This window comes from Oryx dammah, unplaced genomic scaffold (genome assembly GCF_014754425.2).
Source record: "Oryx dammah isolate SB20612 unplaced genomic scaffold, SCBI_Odam_1.1 HiC_scaffold_26, whole genome shotgun sequence".
Lineage (NCBI taxonomy): Eukaryota > Metazoa > Chordata > Mammalia > Artiodactyla > Bovidae > Oryx > Oryx dammah.
In genome coordinates this window covers 23,554,613-23,575,859 of record NW_024070210.1, presented here as the reverse complement: position 1 = coordinate 23,575,859, position 21,247 = coordinate 23,554,613, and the positions used below count along the sequence as shown (strand labels likewise).

General features: G+C 49.1%; 1 protein-coding gene across 1 annotated transcript in view; it reads right to left on the bottom strand.

Annotated features, from left to right (window-relative positions):
- The window catches only part of TMEM229B (transmembrane protein 229B), a 40,896-nt gene extending 25,047 nt beyond the window's left edge, over positions 1-15,849 (bottom strand). Inside the window, exon 1 of the mRNA XM_040226236.1 lies at positions 15,783-15,849. The gene's annotated coding sequence lies outside the window, so the exon portion shown is untranslated. The remainder of the gene's footprint in view (positions 1-15,782) is intronic.
- Positions 15,850-21,247: the final 5,398 nt, after the last annotated feature.

Here is a 21,247-nt window from a genome sequence, read left to right as displayed (position 1 = left end):
TGGAGCCTCTTTAAGCAGCCTCACTGCAGGAAAGGGAATCAAGCAAACCATCATATTGTGCAACTTCATTTATTTATTAATTCAGAAATCATCATATGCATCTTTTATGTACAGACTACTCAGTGCTAAGTGGGTTGAAGTATGAAAGCTGAAGCACAACAGTGGCACTGATTGTCTTTAGAACATTGTAAATATACAATCTTGGAAATTCTACTGTAGCATCAAATACCAGAAGCCTAGTAATGATAGTAACTTCCAACAGCGCCTTTTACTTAAATGAACCTACTTCAAGTTCATCTCATTATTCATGCACTCATTCACACGTTCCTTAAACAATTACTCAGTATCTATGTCATGCCACCAAGTACACAGAAACACCCAAGAGGCAAAGACCACAGGCAAAGACACCTCAGGCCACAGGTGGCTGACATTCTACGTGATCCTGGATTGTCCAAATGGCCCACTAGACACACACTTAGGGCCACCAGCCACAATGGGGCACCAGAGGAAATTATTTTAAAGAAGGCAAATGAGAGAGATTAAAAAAGATGCTATGAGAGAGAATAAAAAAGAAACTACAGTGGCTTTGGTATACAAATAAATTTTGTTGTTTCTGAAAACATTATTTTATATTATAATTTAGAATGAAGTTAATTTTTTTTAATTACTTAGGAAACCCTAAGCCCTTTCGTGCCAAGAGCCTCCAGAGACCTTAATCCAGCCAAGCAGTAAGTACAGGTTGCAATCCTAAATGTCAACAAGGGTTAGGCAGCCAACTCAAATTAGCAAAGACTCCAGAACTATTAAGGAAGCAGGACTGAAAGGACTCAGTGAGAGATTTACTGGAGGTAGGGCAGGGGGTGGGAAGGAAGGAGGTGTGAGAGAGAGAGAATGGCACCCAGAGTTCTGACTTGGGCAATGGTAGGGTCATTCACTGAGAGAAGAGGATGCAGGCAAAGGTGTACATCAGAGGTGGTCCACAGGGAACTGTGTTTTGATGCTCTTACTTTGATGCCCACAGGATTCTAGGCTGGAGGCAGGTCTCAGCCTCCACTGGCTGCAGCGGTAGAGAGAAGGGGCCTGCTGGGGAGGAGGCACAACAGGTGACATCCCAGGCCCACAGAGGGTGGACATGAAGCCTGTGGAGGGGCCAGGGAGGGAGCAGGACACCCAGGAAGGGGTCCTGCCGAGGAAGTGGGGGCAGGAGAGTGTGAGGGGCCACGGCCAACCGCAGAGGCAGGCCAACGGGGACTGAGGGGAGTCGGCAGCAAAGAGGCTCCTGGGGACCGTTGTGACCGGGACGGTGTGTACGGGCGACTCTCTTGAGAATTTTGCTTATGAAGGGAAGGGGAGAGAAAAGCTGCTGGAGAGTAGAGATGGGGGCAGGGAGAGGTGTCCTTTCTCTCTTCCTCCTTCCTTCTTCCCACATAAGAAGAGAAGCATGTGTGTGTGTGTGTGTGTGTGTGTGTGTGTGTGTGAGTCAGTCATGTCCGACTCTTTGCAACTCCATGGACTGTAGCCTGCCAAGCTCCTCTGTCCATGGAATTCTCCAGTCGAGAATACTGGAGTGGGTTGCCCTTCCCTTCTCCAGAGGATCTTCCCGACCCAGGTATCAAACTTGGGTCTCCTCCATTGCAGGCAGATTCTTCATCATGTGAGCCACTAGGGAAGCCCTAAGAGAGACATAAATATGTTAAAACGCCCAGGAGAAAACCACAGTGAGGGAGAGCTGAGGACATACAGTGTGGGGCGCATATGGATGCTCTGGGCTGACCTGAGGTCACGGAGGGAGCACCGCGCACAGTCCCAAAGACCAAGGACAAGTGTGTCATTATATTAATAACCCCTTACAGAGAGGAGATCCAGGCAGCCAGAGTTAAGGTCATACAAGTACTAAGGTGCCTTGACCCAGAAGCAGATCTCCCAGTTCCTGGTCCTCCTGGTCGTCAGACCAGTAGTTCCCAGTGGGGCCGCCCCTGGAAATGGGGGCGGGGGGAAGCGGTGTGGGGGCCCTGTGTCGGCACCACAGTGGGTGGGGAGCGCTGCAGGTACTTATTAGTGGGGACCTGGAATGCCGGACGCCCTGCAGTTCCCACAACAACCCACAAAAGAACCCTCCCACATAACTTAGAACATGCCACTGGGCATTCACAGGGGAGAAAAGCCACTTCATAGTTATCAGCATCTAGAACCAAACTCCTTTCTGAAATAAACACAGGAGATTTTTGTGCAGTTTTAACATATACTGAATTGACCAGGAATACCACTGGAGTACAAACCAAGGGGATACTGTACTTTATGTTTGGAACTTTACGGAGAGAGGTTCACCAGCCTGGAAAACCACATCAACTTCAGGGGCGCCTCTCCTGGTATCTGAGTCGCCCACACGACACACCTGTATCTCGTGTGTATTTGTGGCTGTTACATTCTCAGCGATGCTATGCACAGGTTCAAGCACCGGGCTCCTTCCTTCTGTTCTCTGTGTCGTTGTGCTCAAGCAATCCATATTGGAATATGTGGTATTGTATTATAATTAATTTTTCCCTTAGTTCTCTTTCAGTTTAGGCATATTGATTTTTTAATTTATATATACAGGTATGTCATATTATCTATAAATTTTAATTGGGGTAATCAGGCGGCATTACAAATAATTGTTCTAATAAAAAGGGACACCATCCTACATTGTGCAGTGCAAGGGAAATTGTAGTGCTGAGGGAAATGGAGGTGAGCAGAATCAGGGCAGCTTCATGTGGTCAACCCCAGACAGGAAGTTCAATGGTCTCTTACAGATATTGACATGAAGTTCCTGAATGATGGGTGCACGGTGTAATCAAACCATGGGGCTTAAGACAACTATACAACTGGGGGGCCTTTGGGAAATTTCGTCTCCACAAATAATTTAAATTATACTATACTGCAGCATTTTCCTGCACGTAATAATAGGTAGAAGACCGCATGACATCTGCAGGGCCCAGGGAAATGACAAATGGTTGAATGTCTGGAGGCAGAGGTGTGTTTAGAAGAAGTCAAAGAACGAGGTGCCAGGCTTGGTCTGGTGAATATCTTCCTAATGGATGAGAAGATGAGTAAACAGTATGTAAGAGGATGCTTAAGGATATTTATGGAAATGCTATATCACGAGGAATCGTGAACAGAAATAGGGATAGAGAAATGATCTCAGAGGACCTCCAATAGGTTAGCAAAACAGGCCAGAAATACTTACGGCTCAGAATATAAGAGGGGCTGGTTACTTAATGGTAGGGGAAAGGTGGCCTCAACTCCCATAGGCATGCCCAGCACTGCCAAATAGGTACGAAGGGTTCAAAAAAAGTGTCTTTCTGTGTATACCTATTGCTGATTCATGTTGATGTATGGCAGAAACCAACACAATATTGTAAAGCAATCATCCTCCAATTAAAAATAAAATTCTTTAAAAGTGTCCTTCAGTCAAGAGATAGCTAACTGATTCATGTATCCTCGCCATCTGAGGGCCTGGAAACAGCGCTGTCTGAACCTGGCCCTTCCACAAACCCTCACAACTCTATTACCTCTCCTCTCAATTCCCTCATCCCAAAATGAAGAAAACACAATAAAACACTTTAGATTCCATCACCGTACATTTTCCTACTGTTCTGCTGTTCTTCCAGGAGCATTGTGTAATTTATATATTTTAATTTTAAAATGTCAGGTTGAAGCAGCTATAGGGATTAACAAGAAGAGTGATTCTCCCTTCTCAGAAGGTGGTAGAGGAACATGGCTCACTTGGGCTCTGAAGAAACATCCAGGTGTAGGACTTGCATCCAGGAACCAGTTTATAAGTCTCTCTGCAGAGCTGACTCAGTCAAGGGCCAACAGCCTACCCCCCACCCCCAGGATTAGAGTGAAATGCAAGCACCCAGCAGGCACTCCCACCTGGAGGACACACCAGTTCATCATTGAGATGAACCAGGAAGCCTTCTTGGTTTCCTAGGGTGAGGCAAGACTGATGATGTACTTAAGGCGCAGAACTGAAGGAGGTGCCAAAAAAAATCTTAGCAATCAAGATAAATGGTATTGTATGTAATACAATATTTTAAAAAACCAAATCGGTACACCAAGGCGTGGGCTATCATACTGGAACCAGGGCCAAGATTAGGACAAGGTAAAGGAGGCAAGGTCATAGAGGGTCTGTGCCACTGGCATTGTCCTGCATCCAAAGGGCCTCTCCACCCATCACTGCCAACAGCACCTCTGGAGAAATACTGCCCAGAACCACAACCTCTGGTCCCAAACCCTTGACATCCAGAATTGTTTAGAATTTTTTTTTTTTTAAGGTAATGTAGAGTGCCGGAAGAAGCACAAGCTGGAATCAAGATTGCCGGGAGAATTATCAATAACCTCAGATATGCAGATGATACCACCCTTATGGCACAAAGTGAAGAGGAACTAAAAAGCCTCTTGATGAAAGTGAAAGAGGAGAGTGAAAAAGTTGGCTTAAAGCTCAACATTCAGAAAACGAAGATCATGGCATCTGGTCCCATCCCTTCATGGGAAATAGATGGGGAAACAGTGGAAACAGTGGCAGACTTTATTTTTGGGGGCTCCAAAATCATTGCAGATGGTGACTGCAGCCATGAAATTAAAAGACGCTTACTCCTTGGAAGAAAAGTTATGACCAACCTAGATAGCATGTTGAAAAGCAGAGACTTTACTTTGCCAACAAAGGTCTGTCTCGTCAAGGCTATGGTTTTTCCTGTGGTCATGTATGGATGTGAGAATTGGACCGTGAAGAAGGCTGAGCGCTGAAGAATTGATGCTTTTGAACTGTGGTGTTGGAGAAGACTCTTGAGAGTCCCTTGGACTGCAAGGAGATCCAACCAGTCCATTCTGAAGGAGATCAGCCCTGGGATTTCTTTGGAAGGAATGATGCTAAAGCTGAAACTCCAGTACTTTGGCCACCTCATGTGAAGAGCTGACTTATTGGAAAAGACTCTGATGCTGGGAGGGATTGGGGGCAGGAGGAGAAGGGGACGACCGAGGATGAGAGGGCATCACGGACTCAATGGACGTGAGTGAGTGAACTCTGGGAGATGGTGATGGACGAGGAGGCCTGGCGTGTGCAATTCATGGGGTCGTGGAGAGTCGGACACAACTGAGTGACTGGACTGAATGTAGAGCGCATCCAGTAAATTACGTGACCCCCCACAGCTCTGGGGGCAGCATCCCAAACACACGAACATCTCTGCAGCCAAATCTATGAATATGCTCGCTCTGCAGATAAAAGAGACCGCCGCTGGCCTCATGTTCGTCCAGAGCTTTGCCATCACAAGAGTTTAAAAAAGCTTTTTGGTTTTAGAATGTTTTGGATTTTGAAACTGCAGATAAAGGAGTGTGGGCCTAAATAGCATTACATTAGGTCTCTTAAAGACAAGAGGTGGCAGATTGGACCCAAAACTTCTGTTACCAACTTGTACAAAAAAAAAGAAATCCAAAGGTCCTCAGCAGTGACCACCCTGAGGAAGGCGATTTCTAGAAGTCAGTCAAGCCCAAAGAAGATTTACAGCCTTCCCCACCTACCAACCAACAGACACTTAAATACCGTCTGCATGTAAAAGGTTGGGCAGAGTCCTGGGTTGTACTGAGACATCCAAGACACAGGTCCAGCCCTTGAGAGTTGAACAGTTAGATGAGGCTGGAAGGCAACTATAAACCATTGTTTTTTGGAAGTCAAAAGGAGCAAATCCACACCCATACTTTAGGAATGATGAAACCAAAGTTCAGAGGGGGTGAAGGCCTTTCATGTATTAGCAACAGGAAGTGAGTGTCAGGGAGAGTTCAGACTGGGCTTTGCTAACTGCCCTTCCCTACACTCTGCATAAAGGCACATAATAACTGCCATTTTAGTGAGGAAATGGCAAGAGTTTTAGAAGATCCCGTGGAAGTGGCTTTGGTCAAATACACCTTTGCAGCAAAGATGGGTTCTCTTAAAAGGACTGTAATGTAGGGAGGGAGCAAAGAGGTGAGGGGCCTCCTGGCAGGGAAATAATGAGGTATGGGGTGGGTGCTATGTGGCAGGTGAGCGGGCATGTGGCTTAGGCTTTGGTGAAAGGCATAGATGGAGTTGTTGGGAAAGCAGGCGGAGGCGATGAATGGAGAGCTCAAATGCCAGGGTGAGGACTCTGCACTTAGGTCCTAAGGCAGCATTTCTCAATCATTTGAGTTCTGCCTTCATGACTTACGGCTTTCTACTACCCTTGTAAGAAGAGGCAGATACAGCGATTTAAGAGAGACCACTCTGGGACTTACCTGGTGGTCCAGAGGTTAAGAATCCGCCTGCCAATGCAGGGGATACGGGTTCGGTCCCTGATCCAGTAAGATCTTAGATGCCTTGGGGCAACTAAGCCCGTGTGCCACGACTACTGAGCCTGGCCTGGGAGCCACGACTGTCGAGGCCTGTGCGCCCTGGAGCCTGTGCTCTGCAACAAGAGAAGCCGCTGCAATGAGAAGCCTGTGCACCACAACTAGAGGATAGCCCCTGCTCTCCGCAACCAGAGAAAGCCCACAGAAAGCAACAAAGACACTGCAGCCAGGAAAAAAAAAAGAGAGCCCACTCTGGGGTCACATTCTTTCCATCTGAATCTGGGCTCCGATGCCAACTGTGTGAACTTAGAGAAGCTCTCTCTGCCTCTGCTTCCTCATTTGTAAATTAAAAAATAATACAAGTACCTCCCTTGTAAGAGTTACATGAAAGAGTGTTTTTTGGTTGTTCAGTTGCTCAGTTGTGTTTGACTTTTTGCGACCCCATGGGCTGCAGCACACCAGGCTTCTCTGTCCTTCACCATCTCCCAGAACTTGCTCAAACTCCTGTCCACCCCCAAAACAGCACCTGGCATTCATTATAAGTATTCAATAAATGTTAGCTGTTGCTAGCGTCTTGATTTAAGTTAAATTTGTAATTATGTATGTATCGTACCCTTATCCTAAGCAAGTAAGTTAAGTCGCTCAGTTGTGTCCGACTCTTTGCAACCCCATGGACTGTAGCCCACCAGGCTCCTCCATCCATGGGATTCTCCAGGCAAGAATACTGGAGTGGGTTGCCATTTCCTTCTCCAGGGGATCTTCCCAACCCAGGGATCAAACCCAGGTCTCCTGTATTAGAAGCAGACGCTTTAACCTCTGAGCCACCAGGGAAAACATCCTAAGCAATAATATTCACGAAATCCTGGGTTTCTTCTGTCGTTATAATTCTGATGACACACAAAACAAGAGGTTCAGTCAAAAGTCTTGAAAATCTTAACTAAAGCACTGAATACAACAGGTCTGATGCTCCCCAGCTGGTGCAAGGGCCTCCAACAGCACCATCCAGGAAGCCTGATATCTGAGCCTGCAGCCGGGAGGACGAGGTAGACTGGCATCTGACTGTACCCGAGACACACAAGGTGTGAGACATGAGCTGCCCATCTGCTGTGGGTGGAGCTGAGGGAGCCAGCCGAGCTGGGGGCGTGGGGGTGGGCCTGTGTCCTCAGGTTCGCTGCAGGAGAGGACAGTGTGATTGCTTCCCGGGCTAATGTGGGCCACATGCAAGAGGGGCTGGCTCCAGGTCAGAGCAGGTCTTGTCCAAGAGGACCATTTGGACAAATGGAAAGACCTTAGCCGAAAGAGGCTAGAGGTGAATTTGCTGGATTTTCAGGGGCTGAGGAAAGAACAGTGAGCTAGAATAGAGGATAATTTGCTCTTTTCAAGACAACTGGGAGTAAACAGTCCCCACTTATGGAGGAAGAGTCTCTGAGAAACCCATGACCGTAGCCACAAGAAGAGACTCAGCATTAGGTACCTGCCGAGCCCAGGAAGCTGGGAGCTGGCCAACAATAGTGCTGGCCAAGCAAGCCCTTTCCTGTCCCTCTCAGCCCAGGGAGAAAGGACTGGATGTATTCAGTACTGAATTGAGACAGCTTGCGACTTAAAGTGACCACAGGACCTTCTACTGCCTAAGACTGACCCAGATCATTCGTTATGAGGCCTGATGGAGTTTTCCTCCTGGGGCAACCAATCCCACTGAATCAACATAAAGGGACAGCGGGCGACAAAATCAAGTCGTATTATGAGTGAATCCCAATGAGTCATGTTTCTTTACATTCATTAGAAACATAGCCATTAAAACAAAATGTTTGTCCCTGGACCAACTAAAATAATTTATCAATATCCCCAGTGGTATGGTAACCACCATTCAAAATCACTGCAATAAGGCAATAAGAGACTCAGGAAGAAGGCAAGGCAGGCAGGGACAGAAAATTGGTTTGGTGGATTCAATGGCAACTCATTTGCTCCCCAACCTTGAATATGATGAAATTAAAAGACGTACCAATGGAGAGTAGAATCCTTGGATAAGTGGCTTGTTCAAAAGGAAATCGAGGCAGCCTGATTCCTTCAACAGAAAAGCTGTGACTCTCTGGATTCCCTAGGCTGAGCTTACCATATGATCTTGTTCTTTTAGGAGGAGCTAGGACTGAAGCACTGGAAAAGACCTTGATGCGGGAAAAGATTGAGGGCTGGGGAAGAAGGGGGCAACAGAGGATGTGATGGTTGGATGGCATCACCGACTCAACGGACTTGAGTTTGAGCAAATTCCAGGAGATGGTGAAAGACAGCGCAGACTGGCATGCTGCAGCCCGTGGGGTCGCAACGAGTCAGACATGACTGAGCGACCGGACAGCAACAACAAGGGCTGCAGCAGGGGATACATTCTCATGGACTCTGAGTCACTGGGAGAGCATCGGCCAGTCCCTAGGTCCTGGGGCTTTGGGAGGATACTGGGCTGAACCAGAACCTGTATCTGCCAAATCCAAGCACAGACTGTAAGACATACACCAGTGCACAAAACTCTCTGCTGCCTTCACTTGGGGACAGTAGGAGGATGAGGAGTGAAGATTAAGTTTTAAGACAAGATAGGGGTGTACTTCATCACTGGGCGATGACAATAGGGTGAACAGAAGCCACCTCTTGGCTCCCCATTTTAACAAGGAGAAGCGACCCAACCCAGGCCTCCTTCACAAGACTTAGCCCCCTAACTTGCAATGTGGCTTCTTTCTCCTTCAGCCTACCTCTATTCTCTCAGCTGTGACTTCCTCCTGCTCCAGACCAGCTTAGTTATCGCCTGAGAAAGAACCAAATTATCCAGATTCTAACGTGTCTGTGTGCACTTAGTCGCCCAGTCGGATCTGACTCTTTGAGACCCCATGGACTGTAGCCTGCCAGGTTCCTCTGTCCATGGGATTTCCCAGGCAAGAATTCCCTTCTCCAGGGGATCTTCCCGACCCAGGGATCGAACCCACGTCTCTTGCGTTGGCAGGCAGATTCTTTAGAAATTTACTAGATGACCCAAGCATTATTGCCGGCAGGAGATGTTAGAGAATATCTCTCCTGATACTCCTATTTTACAGATAAGGAAACGAATTTATGTCACATGCCCTGAGTCATTGAGTTGAGACAAGAACTGAAGTCCCATGACCTCGGCATGAGGCTCCATTTTACACTATCATGTCAACTCTCAAAACGGGGTCAGCACCCCTGCTTCAGGCCACCATCTAACTGCCATTCCTCTTCCACAAACGTCTCAAAATATGGTAGAAAAGCCCCAGAGTTAACTTGCCTGGAACAAACAAGAAAAAAAAAAAAAGATGAGAACCATCTCAATGAACTAGCTGGTCATCTTTGAATAGAGTAATCAGTGGCCACAAACACTTTCTCAGAAGGACAGGAGGGTCCAATGCTTGCTGTACCCTAGAGAGTATACCTGACATCCAGAATCATAATAGGGTCTCCACAGCTGGACTATAATGATGGGCAGGGGAAGGCCCAGAAACTAGGTCGGAAGATGAGGCCTGGAGTCCAGAATCTGCAAAGGACATTCCTGGGGGTAGAGTGGATGGGAATCGACCTGCCAATGCAGGAGATACTGGTTCAATCCCTGGTCCGGGAACTAAGATTCCACATGCCACGGGCAACTGAGTTTGTGCACCACAACTACTCACCCCATGTGCCTAGAGCCTGTGCTCCACAACAAGAGAAGCCACTGCAATGAGAAGCCCGTGCACAGCAATGAAGAGTAGACCCCACTCTGCAACCAGAGAAAGCCCACACACAGCAACAAAGACCCAGCGCAACCAAAAATTTAAGATTAAAAAAGAATCCTCAAAAATAAACTACGATGACTAGAAGAGGTAGAGTGAACTGCTACTGCTACTGCTAAGTTGCATCAGTCGTGTCCGACTCTGTGCAACCCCATAGATGGCAGCCCACCAGGCTCCCCTGTCCCTCAGAGAAGGCAATGGCACCCCACTCCAGTCCTCTTGCCTGGAAAATCCCATGGACGGAGGAGCCTGGTAGGCTGCAGTCCATGGGGTCGCTGAGGGTCAGACACGACTGAGCGACCTCACTTTCACTTTTCACTTTCATGCATTGGAGAAGGACATGGCAACCCACTCCAGTGTTCTTGCCTGGAGATAGAAAGAAAATGCTGCCCAAATAGCCGGTTAAGCAAGAGAAAAATTTGGCATGCAAATGAAATGGGGTTTATGAGATACATTCTTAGGCTAAGCAGAAAGTCTGTCCTCTTATAGTAACTCCCAGGCCATCTGGTCTGCTTCCCCAGCGCAGGATACTGACCTCTCTCTTCCCGAACATTCAAACACTTGTCAGGATATTGTTTTTCAAAGGATAATCTCAATTTCCATCTCCTTTTAACTAGCTGTGTTTAACCCAGCCCAGCTTTCCTACTCACACTCTAACCGCCACTGCCTCCACTTGACTTTCTCCCCGACATTTGTTGCGCCATGCCATCCAAGGCTACAGAACACAGTGGAATCAGACAGATCTCAGTCCAAATCTCAGTTCGGACTCTTGCTAACTGTGTGGCATGTGAGGTGATTTTATCCTTTATCAAGTGCTCAGCCCAATGCCTGGCATAGAGTGAGTATTCAATAAACAGTGGCTGGCGTCGTTATTATCACTATGTTCACAGAAGCCAGCTGGAGCTCCACGGGTGGAATGAAATCTCAGAGGGCTGAAGTGGGCTGTCCAAGGTCACACAGTGAGTCAGGGAGGGATCCCAGATTTCCTAATCCCAAAAGCCTTTGCCAAGAGTCAGCACCTACACAAACAGCATTATCGCCCAACGACCTCGAAATCTGGGTATCTGATTATATCCAGGTACTACAGCTGATGATTAAATAGGTACTCACCACGTGCTGAAAGCTTGGCAGACTATATGAAAGCTCTAAGGCATCTATAGATCAGCATAGGAAGGCCATCTCCTTGTTTGTGACAGCCAAAAACACAATCACAATACAAAAGTCTGGAGCCACTGCTTGTGTTGCCCAGTGGTGATAATATTTCTCATCCATATTTGTTTTCAGAAGGTAGATGAAAGGAAGACCAATGCCCTGGCTGCCCCATTCCTGGCTTTTAGAAAGCCTTTTTCAATTAAGAAAGAGAAAGGGAGAAGTCCTAGGGACTGAAAACTAAATGGGTCTGACCAAGGACTGCTATGAAAAACAAGAAGGGGGCTGGAAGTGGGCTAAAAATAGGTCCCCACCATTGATTCAAGGAACTGCAGTTATTTTCTTCAAGGTGGGCTTCTTGTTGTACCAGGACCTGTCTCTCCATTGACTGTGCAAACGACAAGACCGGGGAACCCCAGGAAGCACACTTTATCTTGAAGTATGAATCACCCTCTCAGAACTCCAGAAAAGAATCTTCTCTTTGTGGCCCTTCACTCTCCTTCTTGGCTGGCATTCCTCGCTCCTTGGGGCTAGTGTCAAGGCCTTAGGATAACCCAGGGTAAGTGACCTTTCTGATGGAGACAGACCATTCCAGAAACTCACAAGACAGGAGTGCCTCTTAAAAACTGAAAGGAAACAATGAATGAATGAGCCAGCTAGAAGGCCTTCATTATTCAAGTCCCACTGCGAAAGCAGTCCCAGTGCATCCTGAATGCAGGGCTTCTGAAGTGCAAAGCAGTGGCAGAAAGAGCCCTCTGCAATTATGCTCCCTGATCTAGATGTACCAATGGTAAGTTAGTCTGATTTTTTTAAACTGCCATGCATCCAGAGGGTGGAGCAGCAGAAAGCAGCAATCTGAGGACCCAAGTCCTGCCACGTAGACTGTCTGCCCTAATTCCAAGGATGCTGTCCCATCTACAATACCAGCCACATGAAGAGCCAAGAGCCCTGAAAGGATATCAAACTCCCGCTAGGGATTAAACAGAGTAAAAGACAATGGGGAGCTGAATGTTCAGAAACAGGAACTGGCAATGATTTTGGTTACTCTTCAAGCTGCCAGACTTGATTGTGACTGACCCCAAAGGCAGAAATACCAACATCAGTAGAGGGTGGAAAGTTACCTTTCAGAACCAGCCTCTGAGGAAACAGGGAGCCAATATCACTCATTTTGTGGCTTTGACCTCACCAAACGCCTAAAGGAACTGATGGATGTTAAAATGAACATTGGGGATAGCCTTAGGGCAAAGGGGGGTCGGAATCCACAGCCGCAGGATGGTGTGAGCAAAGGGAAGGGAGCAGGCTCTCCTTTTTATCTGCGAATGGGATAGGTTCCCTATCCAGCCTCAGTTCTGTCTATGGATGTCAGCTGCAGGGGTGAAAACCCCTTCCGTTCCCTTGAAGCACAGCAGCATGGCATACCCACAGCACAAAGTCTAAGACAAATGTATATCTGAAATCAAACATGTGGGTACCTAAATTCTATCCGTGCATGTTTATCTCCTAACAAAAAAGTATAACCAGTGGATCTCCAGTACTGGATTCTAAACACTCTTAAATCCCAGGCAAGAAAAACTTCCCCAACACAGGCATTCACACAGACCGTGGCAAGCATGCTAACTCAGTGTGCTAACACAGTGTGACTCAGTTTCCCTCCATGGGAGCCATAGTCAAGAGTGCCACCTCCTGGCCCTTCCCCAGAAATCAGCTTGGACTTGACTTTTCATGTATAAAGCCTCTGTGATTTCTGAGAGGTGGAGGTGGAAGAAGCAGGAGCTCTGGCCAGTCAGGCTGAGTTCCTTCCTGCTCGGAGCATCAGAATCCCTCTGACATTCCCAGATGTTGCCACAGAGAGAGTTGAGAGTTTGCCAAGTCAGAAGTTATCCACACCTTAAAAGGAAAGTTCCTTGAATAATTATAAAACAGAAAAACAAACAAACCTAAACCACCTTGCCTGTAAACTGGGAATGGGGGAGGAGGGCAAAGGAAAGTGGAGAGACAAAAATTTGTAAACAGTCAGACAGGGCCCGGGTTAGATTTCCCTTCCCTCAAGGACAGCCAGATCTGATACGGCTGCTGATAAGGCCAAGCAGCTTCACTTTACTGCTTTTATCCAGGTCTCAGTTTATAACATCAGTGTTCCCAAACATCATCAGAGACCCTTCTGAGAGCATGGAGGGGGATTGTCACTGACATCCAGGCTGGACAACATCTACCAGAAAAAAATCCTACTAGGAAGGAGCTCAAAAGCCTTCTGGAGAGCAGAGGCAGACAGAATAGCACTTGCTGCCCGCAAGTACCTTTCTGATGAAAAAAACTACACTTTTGAAACCAACACTGAGCTTTCCCTATCACAGATGCTGTAATGTGGCCCTTTCCTGCAAAAGGACACCTTTCCCTTTAGAAACAATATGTGAATCTGATACATAAAATAAATAAACACAGTATAAGTATCCCTAGCTCATTAAACATCTTTCATTCAAGACTTCAAGGCACTGAAGTCATTTTATGAATGTAAAAATTCATGCCTCATCACTTTAAAAGGGGGAGTCGGAGGGAGCATCATTTCCCCACCTCCCGTTCAGTACATTTGAGAAACAGCCCATGGAAAAGCCCCTCTCTCCCCACTGAAAGTGGGGGGGTCAAACCTCTATATCATTATCCTCAGCTCAGAAAAGCTTGGGATAAACCCAAAGGAGAACTGAGCCATAGTTAAGAGGGGAGAGGGCCCTAAAAGTGGGGTTGGTGGTGCTCTCCAGTCTCGCACCTGCATCTGACTTCAGCCACAGGTTCCAGGGCCATATAGAGCTATAGCTCAGGGGACTTCATTTTTCCTGATATCCTTTACTGCACCCTCCCTCCTGTACCTTTAAGTGGCCAAAGTCAACAGTAAATCAGCTTGTTATTTCCCTCCAAGGACCAGATAAATAAGTTGACCCAGCATCGACTGTTTCCCCAGTTACTCAACTCTGTCCCCACATATAAAGCCTTGGGGAGGAGGGCCAAGCCTTATCTCAGCCCACCCCTCCATGTGTCTGGCCGGGCCCACCCCTGGCCCAACCACTTACAGCATTAGTAGTTCATTTACAGGAGCAGACAGAAGAGTCACCCAGCCAGCCTGCCCCCACCCCGGGCAACGCCACCCCCAGTCCCACCCAGCGCATTCTGTCTCCACAAGCAAGCAGATGTAGCTCTGCCTTGCCACCAGTGGATAACCCGATTCTCAAAGGGCTGTCCTTTCTAAGAAGGCAATGGGCAATCCTGCCACAGGGTGGAAGCCGGGGGGTCACATGCAAGGGGCTCAGAGCTGGAGGCACCTTCTTCTTGGAGACACAACGTCGGGGACTGGGGACCTGGAAACTGGCTCATTTGCTTTCCATAGAAAATGACACTCCACTACCACCCCCCCCCCACAATTCCCGGAGGGTGTTCAGCCCTCCCCTTGACCCCTCTCCCTGCTTACAGCAAAGAGAAAACCCCAGGCCTCCTGACTCAAGTCTCAGGGCCAGAATAACAGCTCATTTGTTACTGGGTGCTGAGAAGGCAGGAGACTTGTGAGCAGAGCCCCCAAGGTTACACTGGCGCAGCTCCCCAGGGTCCTGTTCTTTTCCTTCTGGGAAGGCTCCCAGTGGCATCAGAACAACCTGCCACCCTAAGCAGGTTGAACCCGAGGCAACCAAACAAACATACCCCCGAAAGAGAAAGAGGGAGACATAGTCCAGGGAAGGAAGGAAGGGGGTCAGTTTCCGACTGGACATATAAAGAGGGAAAGGAAGACACCTGGGAAAGAGGCCAACGTCTCCCTCCCCTTGCGGTAATGGTCCCCATCCCAGCCCTGCCTCTCCCACAGAGGACCGGAGATCAGGGTGGGCAGATGGAGACCTAGCGGCCAGGGGGCTGGGCTGGGCCCCGGGGCCGGACCGGGGGAGGGGAGGACTCGGTGTGCAGTCCACCATCGCCTAGTTTTCCCATGCACCCTGGAGAGAGGGTTCATCTCGGCACGGTTTCTTCCCCTTCAGAAAAGTCCTCAAACTCAGGAGGGCCCGTGGTTCCCACTCCCAAGCCTCTCTAGCTTCCACCCAGACTGACGCCCCCTCCGCCCTCCCGAGGCTTCGGGGATGCTCTCCGCGCGGAGGCAGAGGGGGTGTCAACCTTGCGCTGCCGGAGATCCCCGGCTGGCCCCTTCCCCTCGCATCTCCCGGATGCCCCCTTTGTTTCTGGCGGTGAAAGTTGCCAAGGTGCACCCCTTCCCCAACACGCCCCCCTGTGCGCCCATCCCCCGCAGGGATTCCAAGCCCGGGCGCACCATCTGATCTGCGGCTCGCTCTCTAGCCTGGGCACCGCAACGAAATCGAAAGCAAAGATCAGGCGGGATCCGGCAGCGCCTCCAGCCTGGTCCCCCGGTCGCAGGGTCTTCCCCACCACCGCACCATCGCCCGCGCCCCCCGCAACTCGGCGCTGCCCGCCCCGCGTGGCCACTACTCCCGGCGGCGGAAAGGCCTCTCTGCGGGCATCGAGGGCACCTACCGGTGCGGGGCCGGGATCGCGAGCCAGGGCAGGGCAGGGCCGGCCGCCTGCCGGTCGCAGGTGCGGCCAGGAGCGCCGTCTCCCGGGCTCGCTCCCGCTCCTCCTCCCGCGCCGGGACTCGGGGCGCTCTCCTGCGCCGCCTGCTCCCCGCCCCCACGCCCGGCGCTCGGGCTCCCCCCGCGCCGATCTGCCGCTGCCGGTGCCTCCCCCACGCCGCCGGCCCTCCGGCGCCGCGCCTAGTCCCGCATCGTGTGTCGGCGCCCGCCGCGGCGCGGGGGTCGGAGGGCTGCGGCCGCCGCTGCCCGGGCCGAGCGGAGCCCCCGGCGGCGGCGGCGGCGGCGGCACTCACCCATAGTATGGATGCGGTGCAAACTGCACATGCTCGCGTCTGACAGGCGCGCTGCCTCCAGCCCCGCTTAACTCCTTGCTCGCCCGCTCACGGGCTCGCCCTCCGGGTTCGCGGCCCGGTCGACTCCTTCGCCCCTCCCCCGCCTCCGGGAATCGGCTGCGCCCCGGGCGCCTGGACTGCGGCGCAGGGGGCTGCAGTGCAGAGCTCCTCTGCCTGCCTGGCCCCTGCCACCCCGCCTGCGTGTAAGGTGTCTGAAAGAGCCTCGAGGAGAGCGCCAGCCGGGACCCCTCACCTCCCCACTTGTAGGAGTTGTGGGGATACAACGTCCACTGTGGGTGTCCTGTGGGTCCCCGTTCCCCGAGGGCCACGGTCCACACGGCGCTGCAGACCCACTAGATGCCAGCGCTGTGTTTTGTGCCGTCCCTTCATTGAAATAGGCCTGCAAGATCGGTTTTATTATCCCCATTTTCAAGATGGAAAAACTGAGGCCTGTGGAAGTTAAGGAATCTACCTAATGCAGAGCCTGAACTTCCAAGGTTGACAGTTTGGTTTATACTACAAAGATTAAGCAGAAGTCAGTTGGCATCCTTCTATTGGAAGGTGTAAAATAATGGATACCATCTAGAAAACCTGGAGATTCTGATACGTGGATCAGTGGGAAATCCCTGACAGGAGGGCCAGAACTTGAGACAGGCCCCTCAGGTGGGTCCTGGGTCGTGCAGAAAGGCTGGGAAAGGAGTAGGAAGGCAATGCAACTCCTATCCCTACGTCAAGCCCGGGTTTGGTGCTGGAGCTACAGCCAAGAGGAAAGGACATTTTTACAATTTCTAGTGCCAACTGGGGTAATTATCTGTCCAGAGGGGACACCCTTTGCTAATTCTCACAGGGACCCTATGTGTGCCGAGGCCTGATCAGAGAGGTCTGATGGCTGCTTCCCTCCTAGCCCTCACCCCCTTTTTAATCACATGCCACAGTGAGAGATTTCTCAGGGGTCCAAGGCAGCACAGAGTCTTCTAAGGAAAGGAACCATCCAGCCGGTCTCACCCCACTCTGGATGAGAAGCTGAGCTGCTGTCCTAATCTGACCTGAAATTGTGGGTTTCTCAAACCTGCAGAGGAAGTGCACAGCCACGTAGTGCCAACAGCAAGAGCTCTTGCTTCCCTGAGTTAGTTTCCTCCTCTGAGATGGAGGTAGTATGGCCTGGATCATAAGTATATTGTGATGCCCCAATAACGAAATGCATGTAGCATCCTCAGTACAGAAGACCTTCCCTAACAGGAGAGTGTTTTCTGCTGAGGCTAAAGCAGTACTGGGGAGAAGGGATCAGGGCTACATTGAAGCCATGGGCTGTCCTAGGACACTGTCAGAGATGCAGAAGACAGACCCCTCTCAGGAACTCCTTGCAAGAAGATACTTCAGTCAATCTGGCAGCAAAGCCCACCTGCTGAAGACGGACCTCCCTGGCGCCCCCTTGCCTTGGAGTCCCTTTCTGCTCTGATTTTCAATCTGGCTGGTGGCTGATTTCCACTCCCTTCTGGCTCTGGGAGGCAGCATTGCGCAGAAGAAAGCATAACAGGATGTTAAGGCAGAGGATCTGAATTGGGGGTGATTTATCCCTTAGGTACAGTGCAGGCCAGGCATCCACAATATTTTTAGGGCCCATAAAATTTTCTGAATTTCTTTTAAACTCAGAGGCAAAAAATAAACTTTGAGGTCAAAGAAAATGTTTTCCTATATAATTTTAGTTTAGAAGCCATAGTGTATGGAAGCCAAGGGGCCAGTTATAGAAAATAAAAGAAGGAAGAGTTAGGAACTAAGGCCCAAGATTTGGCGCCAGTCAGTCTCTACTTTATCCAGCTCTCCCGTGGACTTCACTCCATCATCTGGGTCTTCCTCATTCCGAAATTAGGAATCATCTCTTCCTAACAAAAATATATACAATGCCTTACAGTTGACTTATCTCATTTCTTGGATTTATTATTAATCCCCATTTTATAAATGAGGAAGTCAAGGCTCAGAGAGATTATATGGCTTGGTCACTGTTATGTTGCTAGTAAAAGCGGAATGCAATTCAAACGCAAGTCTTCTGGCACCCTGTCCAAGATCCTTTCCATCTATCTGCACACCAAGTAAAGATCAGATGTGTACAGGACAGAGCTGTCTGCTGCAGAAGCAGAACTGAAAATAACATCTGTAGCGGCGAGTGGGTCCCCTGGCTTTTCACCCAGAGAATGCTGAGACATGCACTCATTGTTGTGAGAATGGGTAGAGAGGGTGACCCTGGGTGAAGGGAGGCACTGTATAATGCTTCTAGTGATTCAAGGACAGATTCAAGGTGGAGGGCCATGGGACAAACCAAGCCTCACTGCACCAACACACACACCAGAGCATGCCAGCCCCTTTTTTGACTTCTTGTCTTATCCGAGCAACCTGGACCTGAGTTCAGACTCCACATCCTAGTCAGGCATCTTAAGGCAGTTTATTTAACCTTTCTGAGCCTATTTCCTCATCTGCAAAATGGAAATGGCAATAAAACTCAACTCCATGGCTGTTGCAAGCATAAATAAAGATGCTGAACACACACGGAGTTTGAAGTCCCTGCCACCGCAGGCATTTAACATTCGTTCTCTTCACATCTCTCTTCTACCACCGAGTAGGGACAAAGAGAGTCTTTCAAGTATCTTTGTGGTCTCTAAAGTACCTTGAAAATGTAGGTCCTTAACCATATTTTCTAAAAGACGAGAACTTTTCCGCCCTTCTACAAAGCAAACCATCCATAAAGTGGTAGCTCTTGTCTACCATAAGTCATTTTCTTGATGACTTTCAACGGGAACCAGAAAAACTCCTGCATACTCGTTAGAAAGGGTTGGTTTCCTGGGGGTTGCCCTCTGACCACAAGTCAGGAGAGATGTTGCTCAAGAGGGTGATTTCAGTGAAGGGACTGGGCCAGCAGCCAGAGCAGAAAGGACTTGGGAGGGGACTGAGGTGTGGAAACTGGAGGCCAAGAGATAACTGTATGTGGTGTGTCACAGAATGCTGTGATAAGAAAAAGAGAAGTGAGTTAGGGCAGAGGAAGCGCTGAAGTCAAAGGCTATCTTGAGCTCAGAGTTATTTGGACCAGCTTAACAGGAAAATGGGCTTCCCAGGTGGCACTAGTGATAAAGAACCTACCTGTCAGTGCAGGAGACACAAGAGACACAGGTCAGGAACATCCCTGGGTGGGGAAGATCCCTTGGAGGAGGGCATGGCAACCCATTCCAATATTCTTGCCTGGAGAATCCCATGGACAGAGGAGCCTGGAGGGCTACAGTTCATAGGGTCACAAAGAGACGAACACAGCTGAAGTGACTTAGCAGGCACGCACAACAGGAAAAAAATTTGGGTGAGAAAGAACTGGGGAAACCACCCGCTCCTGCCCAGGGAACCAGTCTTCCCTTACAAGCATACAGAAATCTTCCTGTTCTCTTTGAAAGTCATTATGAAAATTACTTATGGTAGACAGGAGCTACTGCTTTCTGGATGGTATGCTTAGTGGAAGGGCAGAAAACTTCTTGTTTTCCAGAAGATACAGGTGTGGTCTAGGCAGTAAGAGAGGAAGACAAGATCTGCTGGAGTCTGCAAATAGGGTGGGAGGAGGAGTCTGCTTGTAACAGCCTTTTTTTCAAATAGGAAGGAAAGAGGCATAAAATTTAGAAGCATAAAGAGTCTAACTGAAAGAAATATGAACCTGGAACTTTTAGGATTCTTTGGTTGCAAGCAACAGAACCCAGCTTTAGCTATCTAAAAGGAATTTATTAGCAGGATATGATTAGATGGCCCACAGATTTGGAAGGAATGCTGGCAAAACAGACTTGAAAAGGCTAGGACCAGGACAGCCTTGGGAGCCCAGGGAATTGGAAGTAACTGAGAGCCTCCTGGGGCTCTGCTGCCAGAACAATGGGACTTCAATCATTTTTATCACTTTTATCTGCTCAAATGCAGGGTTAAGTTGGTGAAGTTTACCTAAGCTCGGCCAGAGAAAGGCCAGAAGAATACCCTGATGTAAGCTCCACCAACCCCCCACAGCACAATCCAGAGGAAGACAGGGAAATTGAAGTGTTGTTACCCAAGGAAGAGAAAGGCTGCTAGGCAGCCCCCGAAAAGGGGGTGTCCATGGTGTATGGGGGAAGCCGGGGGCCCGTTACATTCTCAGTTATGAGAGAAGGTGAAGGGAGAAACAGAGAGGGCTTCAGAAAGTAGCAGGAAACTCTGAAAAGTACCAGGACAGGCTGGCCTAGATTGCTGACTAAAATCACCGCTCGCTCTAGGGTGGGTATTGAGCTGGAGACAGGCCAACACTTTCGGGACTTTGCATTGCTACGAGCTGTGCTCAGAAATGGATAAACTGTAATAGGAAAGCAGGTGCAATGGGTTATTAAGGATGTCCTCGAATGTTTGCTAAATGCTTCTGAGGAGTGGAAAAGTGGTACCAGCGGAGGGCTAGGAGGCATCAGGCCCCAGGGAAATGGTCAAGTTGACTACAGGTTTAGCAGAAGGTCTGCTATTCACATGCCCATGCGGGAGAGGGCTGTGTGTACTTTCACCGAGCTCTCAAAATAACGTATGTTCCTACTTTAGGGATCTTTAAAAGTCATGTCCTCTCTCTTTCTCTTTTTTTTCCCCCGGTCATCAAAAAGAAAACACAGTGGATAAGAACTATGCAGTATTCATGAACACCTAGAGCCTGAAAATGAGGAACTCACTATATTCTCTGATAATGCGAATTCATCCATAAAGCATTAAGACATTAATGTGTGGGCACTAAGATAGCCCAGAAAATGAGTGCAGGTTCATGAGACCAGCAGTAGATTAAGGGGTGGGGGGAGGCCAACGCTCAAAGAAATCAAAGGGAATATATGAACATACATGGGAACTAAACAACTTCATAGTCGTTAAGTGTGAGTTTAACTGTGACAGTGGTAAACTGGAGAAGGGGGGAAGCTAGAGTTGATTATGAAACTTGGGGATCATGGGGAGAGCCATCCCCATCCCCAGCTGCTCTCATTTCCGACTCAGCAGTCAGCCCAGGTGCTGGGCAAATTTGAAAGAATTTCTACCCTGGAGATTAGAAACCAAA